Source organism: Equus asinus, chromosome 4 (assembly GCF_041296235.1).
Source record: "Equus asinus isolate D_3611 breed Donkey chromosome 4, EquAss-T2T_v2, whole genome shotgun sequence".
NCBI classification, from domain to species: domain Eukaryota; kingdom Metazoa; phylum Chordata; class Mammalia; order Perissodactyla; family Equidae; genus Equus; species Equus asinus.
In genome coordinates this window covers 234,512-247,557 of record NC_091793.1, presented here as the reverse complement: position 1 = coordinate 247,557, position 13,046 = coordinate 234,512, and positions in this window count along the sequence as shown.

Genomic DNA, 13,046 nt, shown 5'->3' with positions numbered 1-13,046 from the left:
GAGTCGAACATGTGGTTCCGGCGTGTCCGGCAGGTGTTTCCGGTCTGTCCAGCAGGTGGTTCTGGGGTGTCCGGCATGAGGTTCTGGCACGTCTGAGAGGTGGTTCCGGCCGGCCCGACATGCGTTTCCGGAGTGTCCGCCACGTGGTTCAGGCACGTCTGAGAGGTGGTTCCAGCATGCCCGGCAGGTTTTCCCGGAGAGTCCTCCAAGTGGTTCTGGCGTAGCCCGCAGGTGATTTTGGTGTGTCCGGCAGGTTGTTCCGTTCTGTCCGATAGGTTGTTCCGGCATGTCCAGCACGTGCTTCTGGCACTTCTGAGAGGTGGTTCTGGCATGCCGGGCAGGTTATTCCGGAGTGTCCGGTAAGTGGTTCTGGTGTAGCCGGCAGTTCATTTTGGCGTGTCTGGCACATGGGTCCTGCGAGTCGAGCAGGTGGTTCCGGCGTGCTCGGCAGGTGGTCCAGGCATGTCCGACAAGTGGTTCCAGTCTGTCCAGGACGTGGTTCCAGCGTGTCCGGCACGTGGTTCTCTTACGTCTGAGAGGTGGTTCCTGCATGGCTGGCAGGTTATTGCGGATTGTCTGCCAGGTGGTTCTCTCATAGCCAGCTGTTGATTTTGGCCTGTCAGGCAGGTGGTTCTGGTGAGTCCAGCAGGTGGCTCCGGTGTGCTCGGCAGGTGGTTCTGGCATGTCTGGCAGGTGATTCCGGCGAGTTGAGCAGCTGGTTCCAGCCTGTCCGTCAGGTTAGGGTTAGGGATAGGGTTAGGGTTACGGTTAGGGTTAGGGTTTAGGGTTTGGGGTTAGGGGTTAGGGTTAGGGGTAGGGTTAGGGTTAGGGTTACGGTTGGGTTAGGGTTTAGGGTTAGGGTTAGGGTTAGGGGTTAGGGTTAGGGTTAGGGTTAGGGGTTAGGGTTAGGGTTAGGGTTTGGGGTTAGGGTTAGGATTAGGGTTAGGGTTAGGGCCCGGCAGGTGGTTCCGGCGATGCGAGCAGGTGGCTCCGGCGCGCCGGGCAGGTGGTTCCGGCGAGGCGAGCAGGTGGCTCCGGCGCACTCGGCAGGTGCTTCCGCTGCGCCCGGCAGGTGGTTCCGGCGATGCGAGCAGGTTGTTCCTGCGTGCTCGGCAGGTGGTTCAGTTGGGTCTGGCAGGTGGTTTCGGTCTGTTCGGGGTGTGGTTCCAGCATCTCAGGCACATGGTTCTGGCACGCCTGAGAGGTGGTTCCGGCTGGCCCAACAGGTGTTTCTGGAGTCTCCGCCAAGTGGTTCTGGCGTAGCTGGCAGGTGATGTTGGCGTGACTGGCAGGTGGCTCCAGCCAGCCCGGCAGGTGTTTCCGGAGTGTTCACCAACTGGCTGTGGCGTAGCCGGCAGGTGATTTTGGCGTGTCCGACAGGTGGTTCTGGCGAGTCGAGCAGGTGCTTCCGGCATCCTCGGCAGGTGCTTCCGGTGTCATTGGCATGTGGTTCTGGCATGTCTGAGAGGTGGTTCCGGCATGCCTGACAGGTGATTCTGGAGTGTTCGCCAAGCGGTTCTGGCATAGGCGGCAGGTGATTTTGCCATGTCCAGAATGTGGTTCCAGCGAGGCGAACATGTGGTTCCGGCGTGTCCGGCAGGTGTTTCCGGTCTGTCCAGCAGGTGGTTCTGGGGTGTCCGGCATGAGGTTCTGGCACGTCTGAGAGGTGGTTCCGGCCGGCCCGACATGCGTTTCCGGAGTGTCCGCCACGTGGTTCAGGCACGGCTGAGAGGTGGTTCCAGCATGCCTGGCAGGTTTTCCCGGAGAATCCTCCAAGTGGTTCTGGCGTAGCCCGCAGGTGATTTTGGTGTGTCCGGCAGGTTGTTCCGTTCTGTCCGATAGGTTGTTCCGGCATGTCCAGCACGTGCTTCTGGCACTTCTGAGAGGTGGTTCTGGCATGCCGGGCAGGTTATTCCGGATTGTCCGGTAAGTGGTTCTGGTGTAGCCGGCAGTTCATTTTGGCGTGTCTGGCACATGGGTCCTGCGAGTCGAGCAGGTGGTTCCGGCGTGCTCGGCAGGTGGTTCTGGCATGTATGGCAGGTGGTTCCGGCGAGTTGAGCAGCTGGTTCCAGCCTGTCCGTCAGGTTAGGGTTAGGGATAGGGTTAGGGTTACGGTTAGAGATAGGGTTTAGGGTTTGGGGTTAGGGGTTTGGGTTAGGGGTAGGGTTAGGGTTAGGGTTACGGTTGGATTAGGGTTTAGGGTTAGGGTTAGGGTTAGGGGTTAGGGTTAGGGTTAGGGTTAGGGTTAGGGTTAGGGGTTAGGGTTAGGGTTAGGGTTTGGGGATAGGGTTAGGGTTAGGGTTAGGATTAGGGCCCGGCAGGTGGTTCCGGCGATGCGAGCAGGTGGCTCCGGCGCGCTCGGCAGGTGCTTCCGCTGCGCCCGTCAGGTGGTTCCGGCGATGCGAGCAGGTTGTTCCTGCGTGCTCGGCAGGTGGTTTAGTTGGGTCTGGCTGGTGGTTTCGGTCTGTTCGGGGTGTGGTTCCAGCATCTCAGGCACATGGTTCTGGCACGTCTGAGAGGTGGTTCCGGCTGGCCCAACAGGTGTTTCTGGAGTCTCCGCCAAGTGGTTCTGGCGTAGCTGGCAGGTGATGTTGGCGTGACTGGCAGGTGGTTCCAGCCAGCCCGGCAGGTGTTTCCGGAGTGTTCACCAACTGGCTGTGGCGTAGCCGGCAGGTGATTTTGGCGTGTCCGACAGGTGGTTCTGGCGAGTCGAGCAGGTGCTTCCGGCATGCTCGGCAGGTGCTTCCGGTGTCATTGGCATGTGGTTCTGGCATGTCTGAGAGGTGGTTCCGGCATGCCTGACAGGTGATTCCGGAGTGTTCGCCAAGCGGTTCTGGCATAGGCGGCAGGTGATTTTGCCATGTCCAGAATGTGGTTCCAGCGATTCGAACATGTGGTTCCAGCGTGTCCGGCAGGTGTTTCCGGTCTGTCCAGCAGGTGGTTCTGGGTTGTCCGGCATGAGGTTCTGGCACGTCTGAGAGGTGGTTCCGGCCGGCCCGACATGCGTTTCCAGAGTGTCCGCCACGTGGTTCAGGCACTTCTGAGAGGTGGTTCCAGCATGCCCGGCAGGTTTTCCCGGAGAGTCCTCCAAGTGGTTCTGGCGTAGCCCGCAGGTGATTTTGGTGTGTCCGGCAGGTTGTTCCGTTCTGTCCGATAGGTTGTTCCGGCATGTCCAGCACGTGCTTCTGGCACTTCTGAGAGGTGGTTCTGGCATGCCGGGCAGGTTATTCCGGAGTGTCCGGTAAGTGGTTCTGGTGTAGCCGGCAGTTCATTTTGGCGTGTCTGGCACATGGGTCCTGCGAGTCGAGCAGGTGGTTCCGGCGTGCTCGGCAGGTGGTCCAGGCATGTCCGGCAGGTGGTTCCAGTCTGTCCAGGACGTGGTTCCAGCGTGTCCGGCACGTGGTTCTCTTACGTCTGAGAGGTGGTTCCTGCATGCCTGGCAGGTTATTGCGGATTGTCTGCCAGGTGGTTCTCTCATAGCCAGCTGTTGATTTTGGCCTGTCAGGCAGGTGGTTCTGGTGAGTCCAGCAGGTGGCTCCGGCGTGCTCGGCAGGTGGTTCTGGCATGTCTGGCAGGTGGTTCCGGCGAGTTGAGCAGCTGGTTCCAGCCTGTCCGTCAGGTTAGGGTTAGGGATAGGGTTAGGGTTACGGTTAGGGTTAGGGTTTAGGGTTTGGGGTTAGGGGTTAGGGTTAGGGGTAGGGTTAGGGTTAGGGTTACGGTTGGGTTAGGGTTTAGGGTTAGGCTTAGGGTTAGGGGTTAGGGTTAGGGTTAGGGTTTGGGGATAGGGTTAGGGTTAGGATTAGGGTTAGGGCCCGGCAGGTGATTCCGGCGAGCCGAGCAGGTGGCTCCGGCGCGCCCGGCAGCTGCTTCCGCTGCGCCCGGCAGGTGGTTCCGGCGAGGCGAGCAGGTGGTTCCGGCGCGCTCGGCAAGTGCTTCCGCTGGACCCGGCAGGTGGTTCCGGCGAGGCGAGCAGGTGGCTCCGGCGCGCTCGGCAGGTGCTTCCGCTGCGCCCGGCAGGTGGTTCCGGCGAGGCGAGCAGGTTGCTCCGGCGCGCTCGGCAGGTGCTTCCGCTGGGCCCGGCAGGTGGTTCTGGCGAGGCGAGCAGGTGGCTCCGGCGTGCCGGGCAGGTGGTTCCGGCGAGGCCAGCAGGTGGCTCCGGCGCGCTCGGCAGGTGCTTCCGCTGCGCCCGGCAGGTGGTTCCGGCGAGTCGAGCAGGTTGTTCCTGCGTGCTCGGCAGGTGGTTCAGTTGGGTCTGGCAGGTGGTTTCGGTCTGTTCGGGGTGTGGTTCCAGCATCTCAGGCACATGGTTTTGGCACGTCTGAGAGGTGGTTCCGGCTGGCCCAACAGGTGTTTCTGGAGTCTCCGCCAAGTGGTTCTGGCGTAGCTGGCAGGTGATGTTGGCGTGACTGGCAGGTGGTTCCAGCCAGCCCGGCAGGTGTTTCCGGAGTGTTCACCAACTGGCTGTGGCGTAGCCGGCAGGTGATTTTGGCGTGTCCGACAGGTGGTTCTGGCGAGTCGAGCAGGTGCTTCCGGCATGCTCGGCAGGTGCTTCCGGTGTCATTGGCATGTGGTTCTGGCATGTCTGAGAGGTGGTTCCGGCATGCCTGACAGGTGATTCCGGAGTGTTCGCCAAGCGGTTCTGGCATAGGCGGCAGGTGATTTTGCCATGTCCAGAATGTGGTTCCAGCGAGTCGAACATGTGGTTCCGGCGTGTCCGGCAGGTGTTTCCGGTCTGTCCAGCAGGTGGTTCTGGGGTGTCCGGCATGAGGTTCTGGCACGTCTGAGAGGTGGTTCCGGCCGGCCCGACATGCGTTTCCGGAGTGTCCGCCACGTGGTTCAGGCACGTCTGAGAGGTGGTTCCAGCATGCCCGGCAGGTTTTCCCGGAGAGTCCTCCAAGTGGTTCTGGCGTAGCCCGCAGGTGATTTTGGTGTGTCCGGCAGGTTGTTCCGTTCTGTCCGATAGGTTGTTCCGGCATGTCCAGCACGTGCTTCTGGCACTTCTGAGAGGTGGTTCTGGCACGCCGGGCAGGTTATTCCGGAGTGTCCGGCAGGTGTTTCCGGTCTGTCCAGCAGGTGGTTCTGGGGTGTCCGGCATGAGGTTCTGGCACGTCTGAGAGGTGGTTCCGGCCGGCCCGACATGCGTTTCCAGAGTGTCCGCCACGTGGTTCAGGCACGTCTGAGAGGTGGTTCCAGCATGCCCGGCAGGTTTTCCCGGAGAGTCCTCCAAGTGGTTCTGGCGTAGCCTGCAGGTGATTTTGGTGTGTCCGGCAGGTTGTTCCGTTCTGTCCGATAGGTTGTTCCGGCATGTCCAGCACGTGCTTCTGGCACTTCTGAGAGGTGGTTCTGGCATGCCGGGCAGGTTATTCCGGAGTGTCCGGTAAGTGGTTCTGGTGTAGCCGGCAGTTCATTTTGGCGTGTCTGGCACATGGGTCCTGCGAGTCGAGCAGGTGGTTCCGGCGTGCTCGGCAGGTGGTCCAGGCATGTCCGGCAGGTGGTTCCAGTCTGTCCAGGACGTGGTTCCAGCGTGTCCGGCACGTGGTTCTCTTACGTCTGAGAGGTGGTTCCTGCATGCCTGGCAGGTTATTGCGGATTGTCTGCCAGGTGGTTCTCTCATAGCCAGCTGTTGATTTTGGCCTGTCAGGCAGGTGGTTCTGGTGAGTCCAGCAGGTGGCTCCGGCGTGCTCGGCAGGTGGTTCTGGCATGTCTGGCAGGTGGTTCCGGCGAGTTGAGCAGCTGGTTCCAGCCTGTCCGTCAGGTTAGGGTTAGGGATAGGGTTAGGGTTACGGTTAGGGTTAGGGTTTAGGGTTTGGGGTTAGGGGTTAGGGTTAGGGGTAGGGTTAGGGTTAGGGTTACGGTTGGGTTAGGGTTTAGGGTTAGGCTTAGGGTTAGGGGTTAGGGTTAGGGTTAGGGTTTGGGGATAGGGTTAGGGTTAGGATTAGGGTTAGGGCCCGGCAGGTGATTCCGGCGAGCCGAGCAGGTGGCTCCGGCGCGCCCGGCAGCTGCTTCCGCTGCGCCCGGCAGGTGGTTCCGGCGAGGCGAGCAGGTGGTTCCGGCGCGCTCGGCAAGTGCTTCCGCTGGACCCGGCAGGTGGTTCCGGCGAGGCGAGCAGGTGGCTCCGGCGCGCTCGGCAGGTGCTTCCGCTGCGCCCGGCAGGTGGTTCCGGCGAGGCGAGCAGGTTGCTCCGGCGCGCTCGGCAGGTGCTTCCGCTGGGCCCGGCAGGTGGTTCTGGCGAGGCGAGCAGGTGGCTCCGGCGTGCCGGGCAGGTGGTTCCGGCGAGGCCAGCAGGTGGCTCCGGCGCGCTCGGCAGGTGCTTCCGCTGCGCCCGGCAGGTGGTTCCGGCGAGTCGAGCAGGTTGTTCCTGCGTGCTCGGCAGGTGGTTCAGTTGGGTCTGGCAGGTGGTTTCGGTCTGTTCGGGGTGTGGTTCCAGCATCTCAGGCACATGGTTTTGGCACGTCTGAGAGGTGGTTCCGGCTGGCCCAACAGGTGTTTCTGGAGTCTCCGCCAAGTGGTTCTGGCGTAGCTGGCAGGTGATGTTGGCGTGACTGGCAGGTGGTTCCAGCCAGCCCGGCAGGTGTTTCCGGAGTGTTCACCAACTGGCTGTGGCGTAGCCGGCAGGTGATTTTGGCGTGTCCGACAGGTGGTTCTGGCGAGTCGAGCAGGTGCTTCCGGCATGCTCGGCAGGTGCTTCCGGTGTCATTGGCATGTGGTTCTGGCATGTCTGAGAGGTGGTTCCGGCATGCCTGACAGGTGATTCCGGAGTGTTCGCCAAGCGGTTCTGGCATAGGCGGCAGGTGATTTTGCCATGTCCAGAATGTGGTTCCAGCGAGTCGAACATGTGGTTCCGGCGTGTCCGGCAGGTGTTTCCGGTCTGTCCAGCAGGTGGTTCTGGGGTGTCCGGCATGAGGTTCTGGCACGTCTGAGAGGTGGTTCCGGCCGGCCCGACATGCGTTTCCGGAGTGTCCGCCACGTGGTTCAGGCACGTCTGAGAGGTGGTTCCAGCATGCCCGGCAGGTTTTCCCGGAGAGTCCTCCAAGTGGTTCTGGCATAGCCCGCAGGTGATTTTGGTGTGTCCGGCAGGTTGTTCCGTTCTGTCCGATAGGTTGTTCCGGCATGTCCAGCACGTGCTTCTGGCACTTCTGAGAGGTGGTTCTGGCACGCCGGGCAGGTTATTCCGGAGTGTCCGGCAGGTGTTTCCGGTCTGTCCAGCAGGTGGTTCTGGGGTGTCCGGCATGAGGTTCTGGCACGTCTGAGAGGTGGTTCCGGCCGGCCCGACATGCGTTTCCGGAGTGTCCGCCACGTGGTTCAGGCACGTCTGAGAGGTGGTTCCAGCATGCCCGGCAGGTTTTCCCGGAGAGTCCTCCAAGTGGTTCTGGCGTAGCCCGCAGGTGATTTTGGTGTGTCCGGCAGGTTGTTCCGTTCTGTCCGATAGGTTGTTCCGGCATGTCCAGCACGTGCTTCTGGCACTTCTGAGAGGTGGTTCTGGCATGCCGGGCAGGTTATTCCGGAGTGTCCGGTAAGTGGTTCTGGTGTAGCCGGCAGTTCATTTTGGCGTGTCTGGCACATGGGTCCTGCGAGTCGAGCAGGTGGTTCCGGCGTGCTCGGCAGGTGGTCCAGGCATGTCCGGCAGGTGGTTCCAGTCTGTCCAGGACGTGGTTCCAGCGTGTCCGGCACGTGGTTCTCTTACGTCTGAGAGGTGGTTCCTGCATGCCTGGCAGGTTATTGCGGATTGTCTGCCAGGTGGTTCTCTCATAGCCAGCTGTTGATTTTGGCCTGTCAGGCAGGTGGTTCTGGTGAGTCCAGCAGGTGGCTCCGGCGTGCTCGGCAGGTGGTTCTGGCATGTCTGGCAGGTGGTTCCGGCGAGTTGAGCAGCTGGTTCCAGCCTGTCCGTCAGGTTAGGGTTAGGGATAGGGTTAGGGTTACGGTTAGGGTTAGGGTTTAGGGTTTGGGGTTAGGGGTTAGGGTTAGGGGTAGGGTTAGGGTTAGGGTTACGGTTGGGTTAGGGTTTAGGGTTAGGCTTAGGGTTAGGGGTTAGGGTTAGGGTTAGGGTTTGGGGATAGGGTTAGGGTTAGGATTAGGCTTAGGGCCCGGCAGGTGATTCCGGCGAGCCGAGCAGGTGGCTCCGGCGCGCCCGGCAGCTGCTTCCGCTGCGCCCGGCAGGTGGTTCCGGCGAGGCGAGCAGGTGGTTCCGGCGCGCTCGGCAAGTGCTTCCGCTGGACCCGGCAGGTGGTTCCGGCGAGGCGAGCAGGTGGCTCCGGCGCGCTCGGCAGGTGCTTCCGCTGCGCCCGGCAGGTGGTTCCGGCGAGGCGAGCAGGTTGCTCCGGCGCGCTCGGCAGGTGCTTCCGCTGGGCCCGGCAGGTGGTTCTGGCGAGGCGAGCAGGTGGCTCCGGCGTGCCGGGCAGGTGGTTCCGGCGAGGCCAGCAGGTGGCTCCGGCGCGCTCGGCAGGTGCTTCCGCTGCGCCCGGCAGGTGGTTCCGGCGAGTCGAGCAGGTTGTTCCTGCGTGCTCGGCAGGTGGTTCAGTTGGGTCTGGCAGGTGGTTTCGGTCTGTTCGGGGTGTGGTTCCAGCATCTCAGGCACATGGTTTTGGCACGTCTGAGAGGTGGTTCCGGCTGGCCCAACAGGTGTTTCTGGAGTCTCCGCCAAGTGGTTCTGGCGTAGCTGGCAGGTGATGTTGGCGTGACTGGCAGGTGGTTCCAGCCAGCCCGGCAGGTGTTTCCGGAGTGTTCACCAACTGGCTGTGGCGTAGCCGGCAGGTGATTTTGGCGTGTCCGACAGGTGGTTCTGGCGAGTCGAGCAGGTGCTTCCGGCATGCTCGGCAGGTGCTTCCGGTGTCATTGGCATGTGGTTCTGGCATGTCTGAGAGGTGGTTCCGGCATGCCTGACAGGTGATTCCGGAGTGTTCGCCAAGCGGTTCTGGCATAGGCGGCAGGTGATTTTGCCATGTCCAGAATGTGGTTCCAGCGAGTCGAACATGTGGTTCCGGCGTGTCCGGCAGGTGTTTCCGGTCTGTCCAGCAGGTGGTTCTGGGGTGTCCGGCATGAGGTTCTGGCACGTCTGAGAGGTGGTTCCGGCCGGCCCGACATGCGTTTCCGGAGTGTCCGCCACGTGGTTCAGGCACGTCTGAGAGGTGGTTCCAGCATGCCCGGCAGGTTTTCCCGGAGAGTCCTCCAAGTGGTTCTGGCGTAGCCCGCAGGTGATTTTGGTGTGTCCGGCAGGTTGTTCCGTTCTGTCCGATAGGTTGTTCCGGCATGTCCAGCACGTGCTTCTGGCACTTCTGAGAGGTGGTTCTGGCACGCCGGGCAGGTTATTCCGGAGTGTCCGGCAGGTGTTTCCGGTCTGTCCAGCAGGTGGTTCTGGGGTGTCCGGCATGAGGTTCTGGCACGTCTGAGAGGTGGTTCCGGCCGGCCCGACATGCGTTTCCAGAGTGTCCGCCACGTGGTTCAGGCACGTCTGAGAGGTGGTTCCAGCATGCCCGGCAGGTTTTCCCGGAGAGTCCTCCAAGTGGTTCTGGCGTAGCCCGCAGGTGATTTTGGTGTGTCCGGCAGGTTGTTCCGTTCTGTCCGATAGGTTGTTCCGGCATGTCCAGCACGTGCTTCTGGCACTTCTGAGAGGTGGTTCTGGCATGCCGGGCAGGTTATTCCGGAGTGTCCGGTAAGTGGTTCTGGTGTAGCCGGCAGTTCATTTTGGCGTGTCTGGCACATGGGTCCTGCGAGTCGAGCAGGTGGTTCCGGCGTGCTCGGCAGGTGGTCCAGGCATGTCCGGCAGGTGGTTCCAGTCTGTCCAGGACGTGGTTCCAGCGTGTCCGGCACGTGGTTCTCTTACGTCTGAGAGGTGGTTCCTGCATGCCTGGCAGGTTATTGCGGATTGTCTGCCAGGTGGTTCTCTCATAGCCAGCTGTTGATTTTGGCCTGTCAGGCAGGTGGTTCTGGTGAGTCCAGCAGGTGGCTCCGGCGTGCTCGGCAGGTGGTTCTGGCATGTCTGGCAGGTGGTTCCGGCGAGTTGAGCAGCTGGTTCCAGCCTGTCCGTCAGGTTAGGGTTAGGGATAGGGTTAGGGTTACGGTTAGGGTTAGGGTTTAGGGTTTGGGGTTAGGGGTTAGGGTTAGGGGTAGGGTTAGGGTTAGGGTTACGGTTGGGTTAGGGTTTAGGGTTAGGCTTAGGGTTAGGGGTTAGGGTTAGGGTTAGGGTTTGGGGATAGGGTTAGGGTTAGGATTAGGGTTAGGGCCCGGCAGGTGATTCCGGCGAGCCGAGCAGGTGGCTCCGGCGCGCCCGGCAGCTGCTTCCGCTGCGCCCGGCAGGTGGTTCCGGCGAGGCGAGCAGGTGGTTCCGGCGCGCTCGGCAAGTGCTTCCGCTGGACCCGGCAGGTGGTTCCGGCGAGGCGAGCAGGTGGCTCCGGCGCGCTCGGCAGGTGCTTCCGCTGCGCCCGGCAGGTGGTTCCGGCGAGGCGAGCAGGTTGCTCCGGCGCGCTCGGCAGGTGCTTCCGCTGGGCCCGGCAGGTGGTTCTGGCGAGGCGAGCAGGTGGCTCCGGCGTGCCGGGCAGGTGGTTCCGGCGAGGCCAGCAGGTGGCTCCGGCGCGCTCGGCAGGTGCTTCCGCTGCGCCCGGCAGGTGGTTCCGGCGAGTCGAGCAGGTTGTTCCTGCGTGCTCGGCAGGTGGTTCAGTTGGGTCTGGCAGGTGGTTTCGGTCTGTTCGGGGTGTGGTTCCAGCATCTCAGGCACATGGTTTTGGCACGTCTGAGAGGTGGTTCCGGCTGGCCCAACAGGTGTTTCTGGAGTCTCCGCCAAGTGGTTCTGGCGTAGCTGGCAGGTGATGTTGGCGTGACTGGCAGGTGGTTCCAGCCAGCCCGGCAGGTGTTTCCGGAGTGTTCACCAACTGGCTGTGGCGTAGCCGGCAGGTGATTTTGGCGTGTCCGACAGGTGGTTCTGGCGAGTCGAGCAGGTGCTTCCGGCATGCTCGGCAGGTGCTTCCGGTGTCATTGGCATGTGGTTCTGGCATGTCTGAGAGGTGGTTCCGGCATGCCTGACAGGTGATTCCGGAGTGTTCGCCAAGCGGTTCTGGCATAGGCGGCAGGTGATTTTGCCATGTCCAGAATGTGGTTCCAGCGAGTCGAACATGTGGTTCCGGCGTGTCCGGCAGGTGTTTCCGGTCTGTCCAGCAGGTGGTTCTGGGGTGTCCGGCATGAGGTTCTGGCACGTCTGAGAGGTGGTTCCGGCCGGCCCGACATGCGTTTCCGGAGTGTCCGCCACGTGGTTCAGGCACGTCTGAGAGGTGGTTCCAGCATGCCCGGCAGGTTTTCCCGGAGAGTCCTCCAAGTGGTTCTGGCGTAGCCCGCAGGTGATTTTGGTGTGTCCGGCAGGTTGTTCCGTTCTGTCCGATAGGTTGTTCCGGCATGTCCAGCACGTGCTTCTGGCACTTCTGAGAGGTGGTTCTGGCATGCCGGGCAGGTTATTCCGGAGTGTCCGGTAAGTGGTTCTGGTGTAGCCGGCAGTTCATTTTGGCGTGTCTGGCACATGGGTCCTGCGAGTCGAGCAGGTGGTTCCGGCGTGCTCGGCAGGTGGTCCAGGCATGTCCGGCAGGTGGTTCCAGTCTGTCCAGGACGTGGTTCCAGCGTGTCCGGCACGTGGTTCTCTTACGTCTGAGAGGTGGTTCCTGCATGCCTGGCAGGTTATTGCGGATTGTCTGCCAGGTGGTTCTCTCATAGCCAGCTGTTGATTTTGGCCTGTCAGGCAGGTGGTTCTGGTGAGTCCAGCAGGTGGCTCCGGCGTGCTCGGCAGGTGGTTCTGGCATGTCTGGCAGGTGGTTCCGGCGAGTTGAGCAGCTGGTTCCAGCCTGTCCGTCAGGTTAGGGTTAGGGATAGGGTTAGGGTTACGGTTAGGGTTAGGGTTTAGGGTTTGGGGTTAGGGGTTAGGGTTAGGGGTAGGGTTAGGGTTAGGGTTACGGTTGGGTTAGGGTTTAGGGTTAGGCTTAGGGTTAGGGGTTAGGGTTAGGGTTAGGGTTTGGGGATAGGGTTAGGGTTAGGATTAGGGTTAGGGCCCGGCAGGTGATTCCGGCGAGCCGAGCAGGTGGCTCCGGCGCGCCCGGCAGCTGCTTCCGCTGCGCCCGGCAGGTGGTTCCGGCGAGGCGAGCAGGTGGTTCCGGCGCGCTCGGCAAGTGCTTCCGCTGGACCCGGCAGGTGGTTCCGGCGAGGCGAGCAGGTGGCTCCGGCGCGCTCGGCAGGTGCTTCCGCTGCGCCCGGCAGGTGGTTCCGGCGAGGCGAGCAGGTTGCTCCGGCGCGCTCGGCAGGTGCTTCCGCTGGGCCCGGCAGGTGGTTCTGGCGAGGCGAGCAGGTGGCTCCGGCGTGCCGGGCAGGTGGTTCCGGCGAGGCCAGCAGGTGGCTCCGGCGCGCTCGGCAGGTGCTTCCGCTGCGCCCGGCAGGTGGTTCCGGCGAGTCGAGCAGGTTGTTCCTGCGTGCTCGGCAGGTGGTTCAGTTGGGTCTGGCAGGTGGTTTCGGTCTGTTCGGGGTGTGGTTCCAGCATCTCAGGCACATGGTTTTGGCACGTCTGAGAGGTGGTTCCGGCTGGCCCAACAGGTGTTTCTGGAGTCTCCGCCAAGTGGTTCTGGCGTAGCTGGCAGGTGATGTTGGCGTGACTGGCAGGTGGTTCCAGCCAGCCCGGCAGGTGTTTCCGGAGTGTTCACCAACTGGCTGTGGCGTAGCCGGCAGGTGATTTTGGCGTGTCCGACAGGTGGTTCTGGCGAGTCGAGCAGGTGCTTCCGGCATGCTCGGCAGGTGCTTCCGGTGTCATTGGCATGTGGTTCTGGCATGTCTGAGAGGTGGTTCCGGCATGCCTGACAGGTGATTCCGGAGTGTTCGCCAAGCGGTTCTGGCATAGGCGGCAGGTGATTTTGCCATGTCCAGAATGTGGTTCCAGCGAGTCGAACATGTGGTTCCGGCGTGTCCGGCAGGTGTTTCCGGTCTGTCCAGCAGGTGGTTCTGGGGTGTCCGGCATGAGGTTCTGGCACGTCTGAGAGGTGGTTCCGGCCGGCCCGACATGCGTTTCCGGAGTGTCCGCCACG